Source organism: Nannobrachium achirus, assembly GCF_963921795.1.
Source record: "Nannobrachium achirus genome assembly, chromosome: 18".
In the NCBI taxonomy this organism is placed as follows: Eukaryota; Metazoa; Chordata; class Actinopteri; order Myctophiformes; family Myctophidae; genus Nannobrachium; species Nannobrachium achirus.
The window spans coordinates 37,132,370-37,147,497 of record NC_137825.1 but is presented as its reverse complement, the minus strand read 5'-3'; the positions used below and the strand labels follow the sequence as shown (position 1 = coordinate 37,147,497).

At 38.6% G+C, this 15,128-nt stretch overlaps 1 protein-coding gene across 1 annotated transcript in view; it reads right to left on the bottom strand.

The window, feature by feature from the left end:
* The window catches only part of pkmyt1 (protein kinase, membrane associated tyrosine/threonine 1), a 156,616-nt gene extending 143,227 nt beyond the window's left edge, over window positions 1–13,389 (bottom strand). Inside the window, exon 1 of the mRNA XM_080747632.1 lies at window positions 13,313–13,389. The gene's annotated coding sequence lies outside the window, so the exon portion shown is untranslated. The remainder of the gene's footprint in view (window positions 1–13,312) is intronic.
* Between the last annotated feature and the right edge of the window lie 1,739 nt (window positions 13,390–15,128).

The following is a 15,128-nucleotide window of genomic DNA, read 5'->3' as shown; positions in this document are numbered from 1 at the left end:
TTATGGAGCCTTCCCAAAAATGCCCCTCCTTGATGCATATTTTTATATCCGCCATTACTAAAGGTATTTTGCATCATAACTCCTGAACCAAGCATTATAATACAAACTATGTGATGTCTACAGATACTCTATGTTGTCATGCCCAAGGATTACAATGATATCATGTTTGAGTGTCTGCCCTGAGACTGGGAGATCGGGGTTCAAACCCCAGTCGGGTTATACCAAAGACTCTGGGACCCAGTGCCTCCCTGCTTGGCACTCAGCATCAAGGGTTGGATTGGGCGTAAGTCCCTGCGACATGCTAGCGTTATGTCAAGGGGGTGTACTTGTACATCAAGCTGCCTCACGCTACAGAAACAGGAGATGGGCTCCTGCCCTATGAGCCTCATGGCTCTGCCGAGTCATATGGGCCTCATGGCTCGGCAAGGCTTACTATGTACAGCACCATAAACTGTCCAGGTGAATAGTATCACAGTATTTTATGTCTGTTGCATATAGGCCTACAGTCTTTTGCATACATGTTGTGTAGAGGCCAATTTGTGCTTTTACCTATAACCACCGATTAGTGTAAAACTTTGTATGCACACTTCCCAGAGGCCAAGGAAAAACCTGTGCCCTGCATTTTTCACATCTGCCATTTATAGCGCCACCAGAAGGCAGACTTACAGTATGTAAAACACATTCTTCGATATTACTCCTTCAGATTTTATCCGAAAATCACACAAATCAGTACACAGTATCTCTACAGTGATGTAATCATGACGGATTTGTCCGATATCATATTCTATCTAATTGGCTAACATTGAATTCCAAGGTTTGCAGGATTGCTCCTTTTTGAACAAAATGTCTCAAACGCAGCCTGCTATGTGTGTGAGATTTTGCACACACATTCCCACTAGGCCCAGAAACAGATGCCACCCTTCTCACATTGGCCTGTTATAGCGCCACCAGCGGGTCATTTTTAGCAAAACACATTTTTGGAACAAAATGCCTCAAATCCCACATGCAGCGATTGCCGTGAAAGGCCCAAGAACACTTGGTACCCTTTTCACTTTGGCCTATTATAGAGTCACCACTAGGCAACAAAAAAAAACACCTGACCTGCCGGAGACCTGTTCGGAAGAACACTGCTTCTAGTATTTATTTGATTTCTTCTTTGCTTTCCCTTGATGCTTTTTTGCTTTCCTGCGTTTTCTGCCTTGGCCACTTTATCGCTGCGTGTAGATATATTTATTAGTATTATTACATAATTCACCAGGAACGTTACCATTAGCTCTGGAGACTGGCAGGTTTAACACCGAACCAGAGGAAAGAAGATATTTTATGTTTTGGTTGTTGAAGCCCTATAAATATGATGATATAAGAGAGATATTCGTTAGTAAGATGTCTTCTTTTCATGGTGATTTCCTTGAGTTTGATGATTGTGAAAAAACCTGAGGTATGTTTTTGTTAAAGGGGCTTTAGTTGTGGCATATTTTAGACAGACAGGGACATGTAGGCCTACTGTAGTCAGCAGTTATACAAAACAAACATAAGAATACAGCAGGTATGCACAGGCAAATATGCTTTGCACAAAATGTTCAATATCCCAAAGACTTTTTCCTCTCTGTGATGGACTGATGGTTGCATGTGGACCAGTTAGGCAAGAAGCCTCATTAACCTATGCTTACATTTAATATCAGTATCAATATGAACAGTATCACTGGAGGGGAACCTCATCAAGTTATGTCAGCACCTGTTTACATTTAACCAGTGGTGAAAAAAATGAAGAGAAATGGCATGTGTTTATGGAAGCAACGGCATACTGTGAAACACGTGTTTCGAACATAACCCCTGTTTGTTAAGTCCTGAAAGAAGCATATTTTGAGTTAAAAGCTCCGGTTTTTGGAAAAACTTTATTTCATGTTTTAGGGGAACGCCCCCTTGAATAAAACAACGCTTATTGCGTTTTCACCTTGAGAACTGTTTCTGTGTGCTGGTTTGGGTTCAGACTTCACAATACTTAACGTTTAAAAACTTTATTTGAAGACATTTACTACTTGAATTATTTGAAAACATTGTTTTTAAGACTTGAGTGATTTAAAAGAGATGCTTACGTTGTTGAAAATGGCAAGTTTGTTAACCTTCTGTTTTGAAGGTTTACAACCTGATGACCAACTCTTCAACAAAGAAGACAACAAATGAAAAAGTTGGAAAATAAAGATATTGAGAGTTAAGACCTTGAGGAGTTAACTAAAATCTGTGGGAACTTGACATGCCTGTGGCTAAAAGTGTTCATTCATTGAACTGTGGGTTGAACTCAATTGACTTGTTTGTTTGTGGTTGCTTTGAAACGTATTGGTTACAAACATAACTTGGGTACTTTGATTTGACTTGACTTTTGCGTTTACATTTCGTAAATATCTAATTATGGAGAAGTGTAAAATAAAAATCACACCAGTGTGAATGGAGCGGTGGTGTCCATGCATTTCAAGGTTGTGTGTATGCGTGCATGAACAGTACATTTCAAGGCTGCTCAACAGTCACCCAGCGGTATTGCAGGCCAGGCTACAGACATTCATAGCTACACACATGGTCACGCTAAGGAGACGGTGTGACCACCGCTGAATATTTCTCTGGTAGACAGAATCTACCTGGCACCCCTAAAATTGGCACTTTGGAAACTATTACACACACACACACACACACACGCACACGCACACGCACACGCACACACAAGATATTTTAATTTAGAGAGGTTATTTTACAGGTTCCAGTCAGTGTTTTATGTCTTTAACGCCGATGATCACCGGTTCAAGTCTCACCTCATGCGGACTATTTAAATTGCGTATTATAGTGTTTGGAAGAGCACTGCTTCTAGTTTTTCTTTAATTTCTTTTCCCACTTTTCCCTTGCTTTCCAGAGCTGCTTTTTAGCTTTTTTGCTTTCCTGCTTTTTCTGGCTTGGCCACTTTATCGCTGCTTGCAGCTATATTTATTATTATTATTATTATTTGTGTGTGTGCACTTCATAGGCATATTAGATAAAGGTCCTTAGCTTGTGTGTAGAATGTTTCATGCAAATTGCTAAAAAAAATCCTAACGGGTTTAAGCGTTTCACAAACTGTTCAAAATGATATAGCGCCCCCCTTTGGCCAATTGGGGTAAGATTGGTTTTAGTGATATTTGGAATAACACTCTACATCTTTGCCAAATGCCATGAATATGTTACTTTGCATGTATGATTTAGAGGCAGAAGAATAATTTGCATAAAACTGCAATATTCATTGAATTTATTAAAAAAGCATGTTTCAATTAAAAAAAAAATCCGATCTGACAGATTTTTAGATATTGGTCCAAAGTTCACGTAAAAAAAGTTTTGTGCACATGGCGCGAAAATTCCAGAATAAAAGTGGGTTTAAGTGTTTTACAAACTGCTCAAAATGGCGGAAAATCGAAGGGCGGAGCTTACTTAACAAAGACACAGATGTCTTCCGCTCAAAGCATGCGTGTAAACAAGTTGCATGACTTCAAACGAAACGAGTCATGACTTATGCCCGTTTGAAGTTTGAATTTTCAAACACTTTGTATAGCGCCCCCCTTTGGCCGATTGGAATAAGATTGGTTTCAGTGATATTTTCACTAACCCTCTACATCTTTGCCAAATGCCATGAACGCGTAACTTTGCATGTATGATTTAGAGGCCGAAGAATAATTTGCATAAAACCGCAATATACATTGAATTATTAAAAAATCATTATTTAATGTACAAACTTCTCACCACATAGCCTGTATAGATATAGGTTCAAATTTCATGTGAAAAAGGTTTTGTGCGCGTAAAGCAAAAATCCCAGGAGGAGATAGATTTTTACTGTTTTTCATATAATTCAAAATTCTGGGGGATCTAAAGGTCAGAGGTTAAAAGTCAGAGCGTAAAAGTTGTTCGGCATGAGGAGACGCATACGTGTATACAGGTTTCATGGCTGTACCTCAAACAGAGCATGAGCTCTATCTGTTCAAAGTTCGCACATTCGAAGGCTTCCTACAGCGCCACCATTTGGCCGATTGCTGTAAAAAATAATAGCACACTTCGCCACTGTAAGCTGAACACATTGATGTTTTTATTTTCTTTTTCTATCTAAGTATGTAGGAGTAGAAAGGACCGAAGTTCCCGTCTACTGATAGATAAACTAGAAAATGTTGTTCCTTCGAAACAATTGTGGGCTCGCTTCAAGCCAGAAAACAATGGCTATAAAAGTACAAAATGTCAAGATCGCAGGCAGTGCTCTCTTTGACGTTACTGACGTCAAAGATTGGTCCATTTTGTTCCAAAAATTTGTTGTGAGAAAAGTTGACCCGCTGGTGGCGCTATAACAGGCCAATGTAAGAAGGGTGGTATCTGTTCCTTGACCTATTGGGAATGTGCTTGCAAGATTTCACGCACATTGCAGGCTGTGTTCGTGATTTGAGGTGTTTTTGGCTTTGTCCACTTTATCGCTGCTTGCAGCTATATTTATTATTATTATTTTTTTTTGTGTGTGTGCACTTCATAGGCATATTAGATAAAGGTCCTTAGATTGTGTGTAGAATGTTTCATGCAAATTGCTAAAAAAATCCTAACGGGTTTAAGCGTTTCACAAACTGCTCAAAATGATATAGCGCCCCCCTTTGGCCAATTGGAGTAAGATTGGTTTTAGTGATATTTGGACTAAGACTCTACATCTTTGCCAAATGCCATGAACATGTTACTTTGCATGTATGATTTAGAGGCAGAAGAATAATTTGCATAAAACTGCAATATTCATTGAATTATTAAAAAAGCATGTTTCATTTTTTTTTAATCCGATCTGACAGATCTTTAGATATTGGTCCAAAGTTCATGTAAAAAAAGTTTTGTGGACGTGACGCGAAAATTCCAGAATAAAAGCGGGTTTAAGCGTTTTACAAACTGCTCAAAATGGCGGAAAATCTAAGGACATAGCTTACTTAACAAAGACACAGATGTCTTCCACTTGAGTCAAAGCACGCGTGTAAGCAAGTTGCATGTCTTCCAACGAAACGAGGCATGACTTATGCCCGTTTAAAGTTTGAATTTTCAAACGCTTTGTATAGCACCCCCCTTTGGCCGATTGGAATAAAATTGGTTTCAGTGATACTTTGACTAACCCTCTACATCTTTGCCAAATGCCATGAACGTGTAACTTTGCATGTATGATTTAGAGGCCGAAGAATAATTTGCATAAAACCGCAATATTGATTGAATTATTAAAAGGTGTTTTTTTTAGGTGTTTTTGGCTTTGGCCACTTTATCGCTGCTTGCAGCTATATTTATTATTATTTTTTATTTTTTTTGTGTGTGTGCACTTCATAGGCATATTAGATAAAGGTCCTTAGATTGTGTGTAGAATGTTTCATGCAAATTGCTAAAAAAATCCTAACGGTTTAAGCGTTTCACAAACTGCTCAAAATGATATAGCGCCCCCCTTTGGCCAATTGGAGTAAGATTGGTTTTAGTGATAATTGGACTAAGACTCTACATCTTTGCCAAATGCCATGAACATGTTACTTTGCATGTGGGTGGGTGACGTGACGTAACGTTTTCGCTGTCCTCGGTGTCAAACATGTATAAATAAAAAATATATTTGTCAAAAACCTTCTGAATATTGTGCAGGACATTAAGCTTTATGTGAACTTACTCAAGATTAAAACATTTCATTCCTCATTACTTCAGAATTTTCAACCAAACATGGCAAAACTCATATGGTGTGACTGTCCTGACCTTGTTTCTCAAAGTGGGAACTTGAATAAAACTAAGAAAAAGAATTGCTAAAAATCATTTGAAAATGAATTTAGGCTAAACAAATGTCTATTTGTGAGCCTATATCTTTTCAAAGTCAAAGCATAATGTTTTCAGTCATTTCTGATCAAAAACATTTTGTCCCCCAAACCAAAATCATTTGGTGTGACACTAGTTTGGACAAATTAAACAGGCAATTATTTGGACACCTATTGGCTAGAGAGGTCCTTCTTCTGTAAGGCTATTCAGCACTCCCAGCACAACTGCAAGACAGGTGTCTGAGGTGAGTTATGATTTTAACATTTTCATGAAATGCCATCTTGTTGAAACTTTGACAAACTCACCACTTTGGATGTCTGTTGGTGTGACACCTTTTCATTAAAAAAAGCTTAAGTTATTTGAAGTTTTGGTCATATTTCCATGTAGATCTAGGTTGCTTTGTTATAGCTAGCATGCTGTTAGCATGCTAATGTGTACATAGTAGCCTCAAGGTAAACCTAAATGCAGAAAACGTAATATGGTGTGACACTTAATCATAATGGTGTGACATGTCTGCTTGTCACGCCATATGACTTGATTGTCACACCATATGATTTATACTGTATTTAACTACAGATATAACAATAAATAACAAAGTTCCATGTTTCTTTTGTACATTTAAACATTTGTTTTAAACATTTTTACATAAAATGTAATTTAGCTTCATTCAGTGATACTTCAAATTCATCAGACAGAGCAGAAACCCCTTCACAGAAACCTTAACATATTGTTTCAATCTAAACAATATTTTCTCTTTGTCTTAAACTATACATTCCATTTTCTTTTGTCAGCTGGAAAATGAGTGCTGAGAGAACGAGAAAGTACAGGGAGAAACTAAACAATGACCCAGCAAGGAGAGAGGAGCCAAAGGGGCGAGACTGCATTTTCTACGAAGAGCAGGAGGTTGTCTGTGGCATAGCAGAACCGCAACAAGGCAGCCGGTTTGCTACCCTCACCAAATACGACTGGCTGATGTACAATACAGTCTAAATGTATAATCTAATCTGATCTAATACTTTTGTACTTTCACTCACTGGACTGGACAGTGGACAGTTAGTCCAGGCAAACTAGCTCATTTTGGAACCAAAACACAAAGTAATTGTAACATAATTTTTTTCTTCACAGACCTTTTCTATAAGGTCTCCAGAACAACATACTAAAAGTCCTAAGAAATCCTAGTTGCGGAAATATGTTTAATTGGCACCAATCCAAGAAATCCACCCAGGAAAATACCCAGAAAAATATATTTTTTTTATTTTTTATTTATTTAAGGAGGATGTGAGGGGTCTAACTAGGGGTTTGTCATGATGCCGAATCCATTGCAGGCATTTTTTTTGCACAAAAAATCTTCCGTGGGCTAGAAATGGCCTCAGAAAACAATACACGTATGGGTGAGAATTCATGTTAGTCGGAGGCCTTAGTTTTTTTTTTACTCGTCCTAATCAGTCTAAAAGTGCAAAACTTTGCACAGATGTAGCTCAGGGCATGCTCTAATGATTTAGCTAGGGCGCCCGAGTCTGCGACATTCGGGGTCGCCACAGCGGCCAAATCAAGTTGGGCTCCCATCGACTTTAGTGATGAAAAGTGATGAGTCAGAGTTTTGTGGGTGCTGTGGTGACCCCGAAGGTCGCCGACTCGGGCGCCCTAGCTAAATCATTAGAGCATGCCCTGAGCTACATCTGTGCAAAATTTTGCACTTTTAGACTGATTAGCACGAGAAAAAAAACCCTAAGGCCTCCGACTAACATGAATACTCACCCATACGTGTATTGTTTTCTGAGGCCATTTCTAGCCCACGGAATGTTTTTTGTGCAAAACAAATGCCTGCAATGGATTCAGCATCATGACAAACTCCTAGTTAGACCCCTCAGATCCTCCTTAAATACCCAGAAAAAAAATATTTTTCTGGGTATTTTCCTCCTGGGTGGATTTCTTGGATTGGTGCCAATTAAACATATTTCCGCAACTAGGATTTCTTAGGACTTTTAGTATGTTGTTCTGGAGACCTTATAGAAAAGGTCTGTGAAGAAAAAAATTATGTTACAATTACTTTGTCGTAAAACGCTAGATTGCCTGGACTAAGTGTTAAGGTAGGACCCGAGACAAAACTAGCGAAAATAGCTGATCTACAAGCTCTCAACACGTTGTGCTGCGAGAGCTTGTAGATCAGCTATTTTCGGAGTTGAGCAACCCAGCACTCTTTAGCTAGTGGAGATGTGGTGTAATGTCATGATTCCTAATTACATTTGTTCAACACAAAATGCTGTGTTCAAGTTCAGGAGACTTCGGAAAAAAGCAATTTACCTGAATGCTGAGTTCTGTTTCCACTAATTGGTGTTAATAAAATGTTGCCTTGGCTCCAAGTGTGGCTATGCGCCTTATTGTCTCTTTAGGATCCTTCTGCCGTGGGCCGGCAGAAGACTTAGGTGTGCGTAGCATTCCTGTGCACATCCTCATCATCCATCTACTACTACAATTCTTTCTTATCCCATGTTAAAGCTCTACAATAATATCCTGTTCAGAAATATTAAGGCCATGTTATCCTGGGTAATTGTTTAATCAATCAGTAAAGTTCAGTACTCACTAATAGATAGGTTAAAACACAGTTTGCTTTGACACATGAAGATATGATCATACGGTGTGACACTAAATCATTTGGTGTGACATTCCAAATAGTGAATAATCATACCTTTATTAATGATTAAACCAAAAAAATGTTTATGGATTACATAGAGAATATTATCAGGAAGAGTCACAAATATTTGTGTAATTTTAGAGAAAGTTTTGACAGAATACATTTAAAATATGTTGTAAGATCATGAACATGGGCCTCACACAGAGTGTCGATTATGAAAAAAATATACAGATATAATTAATTTTCAAAAAACTATAGTGGATCACTGGTTAGTTATGATAAAGGACTTTGATAAAGTGAGTAACTTAAGAAAGATGTACTCCATTTTCATTTTATGAACAATTATTTTCATGTCACACCATATGACGATTTTAGGCACAAGTACAACAAACTGCTGAATAAAGTCTGATTCCAATAAAATATCTAAAAACAAAATGTATTTCCATAAGGTTGAGAGTGAGTAGAACAAAAGTAAATAACTTTTATGCCTGCAATTTAAAGTTTTTTTAAAAACACATTTTTTGGGGCGTCACGTCACTGACCCACGTATGATTTAGAGGCAGAAGAATAATTTGCATAAAACTGCAATATTCATTGAATTATTAAAAAAGCATGTTTCAATTTTTTTTTAAATCCGATCTGACAGATCTTTAGATATTGGTCCAAAGTTCATGTAAAAAGGTTGTGTGGACGTGACGCAAAAATTCCAGAATAAAAGCAGGTTTAAGCGTTTTACAAACTGCTCAATGATTTAGAGGCAGAAGAATAATTTGCATAAAACTGCAATATTCATTGAATTATTAAAAAAGCATGTTTCATTTTTTTTTTTAATCCGATCTGACAGATCTTTAGATATTGGTCCAAAGTTCATGTAAAAAAAGTTTTGTGGACGTGACGCGAAAATTCCAGAATAAAAGCGGGTTTAAGCGTTTTACAAACTGCTCAAAATGGCGGAAAATCTAAGGACGGAGCTTACTTAACAAAGACACAGATGTCTTCCGCTTGAGTCAAAGCACGCGTGTAAGCAAGTTGCATGTCTTCCAACGAAACGAGGCATGACTTATGCCCGTTTAAAGTTTGAATTTTCAAACGCTTTGTATAGCACCCCCCTTTGGCCGATTGGAATAAAATTGGTTTCAGTGATACTTTGACTAACCCTCTACATCTTTGCCAAATGCCATGAACGTGTAACTTTGCATGTATGATTTAGAGGCCGAAGAATAATTTGCATAAAACCGCAATATTGATTGAATTATTAAAAAATTTAATTTCACTTTAAAAGAAATCCGACCAGACAGTTTGACCGTATTGGTCCAAAGTTCATGTGAAAAAAGTTTCATGCGCGTAACGCGAAAATCCCAAGAGGAGATAGATTTGTACTGTTTTTCATATAATTCCAAATTGTGGGAGACCTAAAGGTCAGAGGTCAAAAGTCAGAGCGTAAAAGTTATTCGGCATGAGGAGACGCATACGTGTATACAGGTTTCATGGCTGTAACTCAAACACAGCATGAGCTCTACCTGTTCAAAGTTCGCACTTTCGAAGGCTTCCTACAGCGCCACCATTTGGCCGATTGCTGTAAAAAATAATAGCACACGTCGCCACAGTAAGTTGAACACATTGATGTTTTTATTTTCATTTTCTGACTAAGTATGTAGGAGTAGAAAGGTGCCAAAGTATTGATGAGAACTTACTGATAAACTAGAAAATATTGTTCCTTCGAAACAATTGTGGGCTCGCTTCAAGCCAGAAAACAATGGCTATAAAAGTACAAAATGTCAAGATCGCAGGCAGTGATCTCTTTGACGTTACCGACGTCAAAGATTTGTCCATTTTGTTCCAAAAATGTGTTGTGCAAAAGTTGACCCGCTGGTGGCGCTATAACAGGCTAATGTGAGAAGGGTGGTATCTGTTCCTTGACCTATTGGTAATGTGCTTGCAAGATTTCACGCACATTGCAGGCTGTGTTCATGATTTGATGTGTTTTTGGCCTTGGCCACTTTATGGCTGCTTGCAGCTATATTTATTATTATTATTATTTTTTTGTGTGTGTGTGCACTTCATAGGCATATTAGATAATGGTCCTTAGATTGTGTGTAGAATGTTTCATGCAAATTGCAAAAAAAAATCCTAACGGGTTTAAGCGTTTCACAAACTGCTCAAAATGATATAGCGCCCCCCTTTGGCCAATTGGGGTAAGATTGGTTTTAGTGATATTTGGACTAACACTCTACATCTTTGCCAAATGCCATGAACATGTTACTTTGCATGTATGATTTAGAGGCAGAAGAATAATTTGCATAAAACTGCAATATTCATTGAATTATTTAAAAAAGCATGTTTAAATTTTAAAGAAATCCGATCTGACAGATCTTTAGATATCGGTCCAAAGTTCACGTAAAAAAAATTTTGTGCACGTGGAGCGAAAATTCCAGAATAAAAGGGGGTTTACGCATTTTACAAACTGCTCAAAATGGCGGAAAATCAAAGGGCGGAGCTTACTTAACAACGACACAGATGTCTTCCGCTCGAGTCAAAGCACGCGTGTAACAAGTTGCATGTCTTCAAACGAAACGAGTCATGACTTATGCCCGTTTGAAGTTTGAATTTTCAAACGCTTCGTATAGCGCCCCCCTTTGGCCGATTGGAATAAAATTGGTTTCAGTGATACTTTGACTAACCGTCTACATCTTTGCCAAATGCCATGAACGTGTAACTTTGCATGTATGATTTAGAGGCAGAAGAATAATTTGCATAAAACTGCAATATTCATTGAATTATAAAAAAAACATGTTTCAATTTAAAAAAAAAAATCCGATCTGACAGATCTTTAGATATTGGTCCAAAGTTCATGTAAAAAAAGTTTTGTGGACGTGATGCGAAAATTCCAGAATAAAAGCGGGTTTAAGCGTTTTACAAACTGCTCAAAATGGCGGAAAATCTAAGGGCGGAGCTTACTTAACAAAGACACAGATGTCTTCCGCTTGAGTCAAAGCACGCGTGTAAGCAAGTTGCATGTCTTCAAACGAAACGAGGCATGACTTATGCCCGTTCGTATAGCGCCCCCCTTTGGCCGATTGGAATAAAATTGGTTTCAGTGATACTTTGACTAACCCTCTACATCTTTGCCAAATGCCATGAACGTGTAACTTTGCATGTATGATTTAGAGGCAGAAGAATAATTTGCATAAAACCGCAATATTGATTGAATTATTAAAAAAATATATTTCACTTTAAAAGAAATGCGACCAGACAGTTTGACCGTATTGGTCCAAAGTTCATGTGAAAAAAGTTTTTTTTACTGTTTTTCATATAATTCAAAATTCTGGGGGATCTAAAGGTCAAAGGTTAAAAGTCAGAGCGTAAAAGTTGTTCGGCATGAGGAGACGCATACGTGTATACAGGTTTCATGGCTGTACCTCAAACAGAGCATGAGCTCTACCTGTTCAAAGTTCGCACTTTCGAAGGCTTCCTACAGCGCCACCATTTGGCCGATTGCTGTAAAAAATAATAGCACACTTCGCTACTGTAAGCTGAACACATTGATGTTTTTATTTTCATTTTCTGTCTAAGTATGTAGGAGTAGAAAGTAACGGAATTATTGAGGAGAACTGTTGACTGACTGATAGATAAATAAATAATGACAATATCTAGAGTGTGCTCGCCTTTCAGGCGAGCCCACTAATAAATAATGACAATATCTAAAGTGTGCTCACCTTACAGGCGAGCCCACAATAATAGCACACGTCGCAACTGTAGGCTGAACACATTGATGTTTTTATTTTCATTTTCTCACTAAGTATGTAGGAGTAGAAAGGTGCCAAAGTTTTGAGGAGAACTGTCTGATAGATAAAGAAACTAGAAAATATTGTTCCTTCGAAACAATTGTGGGCTCGCTTCAAGCCAGAAAACAATGGCTATAAAAGTACAAAATGTCAAGATCGCAAGCAGTGCTCTCTTTGACGTTACTGACGCAATCAGACGCTGCATGCATGATTTGAGGCATTTTGTTCCAAAAATGTGTTATGTAAAAGTTGACCCGCTCATGGCGCTATAACAGGCCCATAGGCGTAGGGTTACAGTAGGTTCCCAGGTGGGGGGGTCCTATTTGGACCGACCCAGCCCACAACAGCCTAGTCCAGTATGATTCGCCGGCGCCGCAAGGCGCCGGCCAAAAAAACGCGGTTCGGGTCGGTTCGGATCGGCCGAAAATTCGGTTTTGTTTGGGTTTCTGTGTGCATTTCCAGGTCGGTTCTGGTGTGTAACAATGAGTTATACCACACAGCGCAGCATGTACATACGTGCACACTACACACATGCACTACACTAGTGATGCGCGTGTAGGGTTTTTATGGACACATTTTAATTTTCTGACCCAGCTCAAACTGCCCCAACACAGCATCAATTTTCACAGCCCAGCCCAGCCATTAAATACATGTCAAATACGTCTTTGAATGTGGATTTTTAAGCCAATTTCAACTGTGCAAAAAAAGAATGGAGGAGAAACTTCAGCACTGATTTAGAGCACATAGCCTAACAGTGCAGTGCAACAGAGCCATACAAAATATCATTAGAACATTTAAAAGCAATGAACCGTTAATTACATGACGGCATGACGAGTGACGACATGCATGCTTGTTTTAATTGATAACACTCCTGTACACACGGAGCACAACTACTACTGTATCACAGAGAGATGAGACAAAATAAACAACTATAAAGAGAAAGAGACAGTCGCAACACCAAAGCAACAGCTCTATGCCTCTCAACATAATTATTTTCTACAATCTATGCTCTTATCAGTTATCACCGAGGCACAACAAGAACAGCCAACCAGCAGAAGGTAATTAACCAGCTCCTTACCTAATCTGCTGCGGATGTGCAAAGTTTAACAAACTTTCAAAGGGTGTACGTTGTTTAAGTCAAAGGAGCATTGTTTTCATATCATAATATGAACTTTAGTTTAGTCAAAAGCTTGTACAATCCACACTGGTCCACACGTGAGTTCTTCTGTTTACATTGGGCTGCAGAAAGGCTGCGCCAAGTAGCCAATAACTAACAAGCAGAAGCACTTCACTTCCTCTCAAAATGGTAGATTTCAAAATAAGAGGCTACTCCCGTAGGGAACTGGTTTTATTTTTAAGTCTACTTACAGGAAGTAATGGACTTAATTAGAATTACATGACACGACCAGTTTCGAGCATAGGGAAGCCTACGGGCTGACCGCAGCCTCTTCTAGCGTCCGTGTGGTCCTAGTGCCGGCCCCATTTGAGGCTTTTTTCTTCTCCTTTTTGGAATTCAGCGTCGCGGCAGCCCAACTGGTGGTCCGCGGCCCACGGGGGACAAAACGTACGCGACCCCCCCGTCTCCTACGTCGCTGAACAGGCCAATGTAAGAAGGGTGGCATCTGTTCCTTGACCTAGTGGGAATGTGCTTGCAAGATTTTCCACATTCATAGATATAGAACACATTGCATGCGTTCATAGATCATGTGTACCGATTTTTGTGACATTTGAAGAAAATATGTAGGAAAAGGAGCAAAAAGTGTGTTTTGGAGAAAATTCAAGATGGCGGAAAATCTAACCTGGCGCAAATGGGTGTGGCCTATATGGGGAGATGCGTCTTGACCCAAGGAATCCAGGGAAAAAATAAATTAAATTTTCTGATCTACGGTTCAAGAGTTACGGGGATAAACTTAAAGTGGGCCGTTATAGCGCCACCATGAGGCCGAGTGATGTAATTATTTTTCTATTCATTCTTAAAATTATTATGAATCTCCTTTCCAAGTTTTGAAAATGTAGCCCTTATGGTTTGCGAGAGAAAAATACTTGAATGTGACTTTTTGCATTTTCCTATTATAAGTCAATCCGTTACCATAGCAACGTAATTTTCGTTTTTTGCCAATTACGTCACCATGGTAATGCGGATCGGAAAGAAAAGTAATAGCACACCATTCCCGGCCGAGCCGCACGTTTTGATGTATATATTGCGGGGGTGGCCGGCGTAAATGGTGCGGCACTAGTTACGTGCCGAAGCTTTCCTGAGCGAGTACAATAAGTGTTTCTGCCATACACTTAACTATACAAATACAAATGTGATAAAGCCGCCAAGACTGTTACTTGTCCCAGTGAGTATTTTTGCCTATTGACACTCTTTGATTTTGTTGTTAAATGCATGTGATATCTAAAGCCCCTTTTTGACTGCAGCTTTAGCACCACACTACACAACACTACACTGCATCACACCACACCGCACCATTTAAATTATCTACATTTTCCATTACACAAAAGTACCCCTATCGGCAAGAAGCAAATTGACCCTTTTAACTGTGATTATAATACAATTAGGGCTGTCAGTCGATTAAAAATTTTAATCCCATTAATCGCATGATTGTCCATAGTTAATCGCACGATTAATCGCAATTAATCGCATATTTTTTATTTGTTCTAAATCTACCTAAAACTGATATTAATACTCATATCAACATGGGAGTAGACAAATAGCAATCACTAAACCCCAACATCCCTATTCTAAGGGGATATTCACCAAATGTAGCAGATTTACAAGCTCATTACAAGATGCTACAAGATCTTGTAGATCGGCTATTTTTGGTGAAGAGAGTTGGTGTATAAATATAACTCAAGTACAGTGCAACTCGGGTGTTTTACAAAGCAAGCAT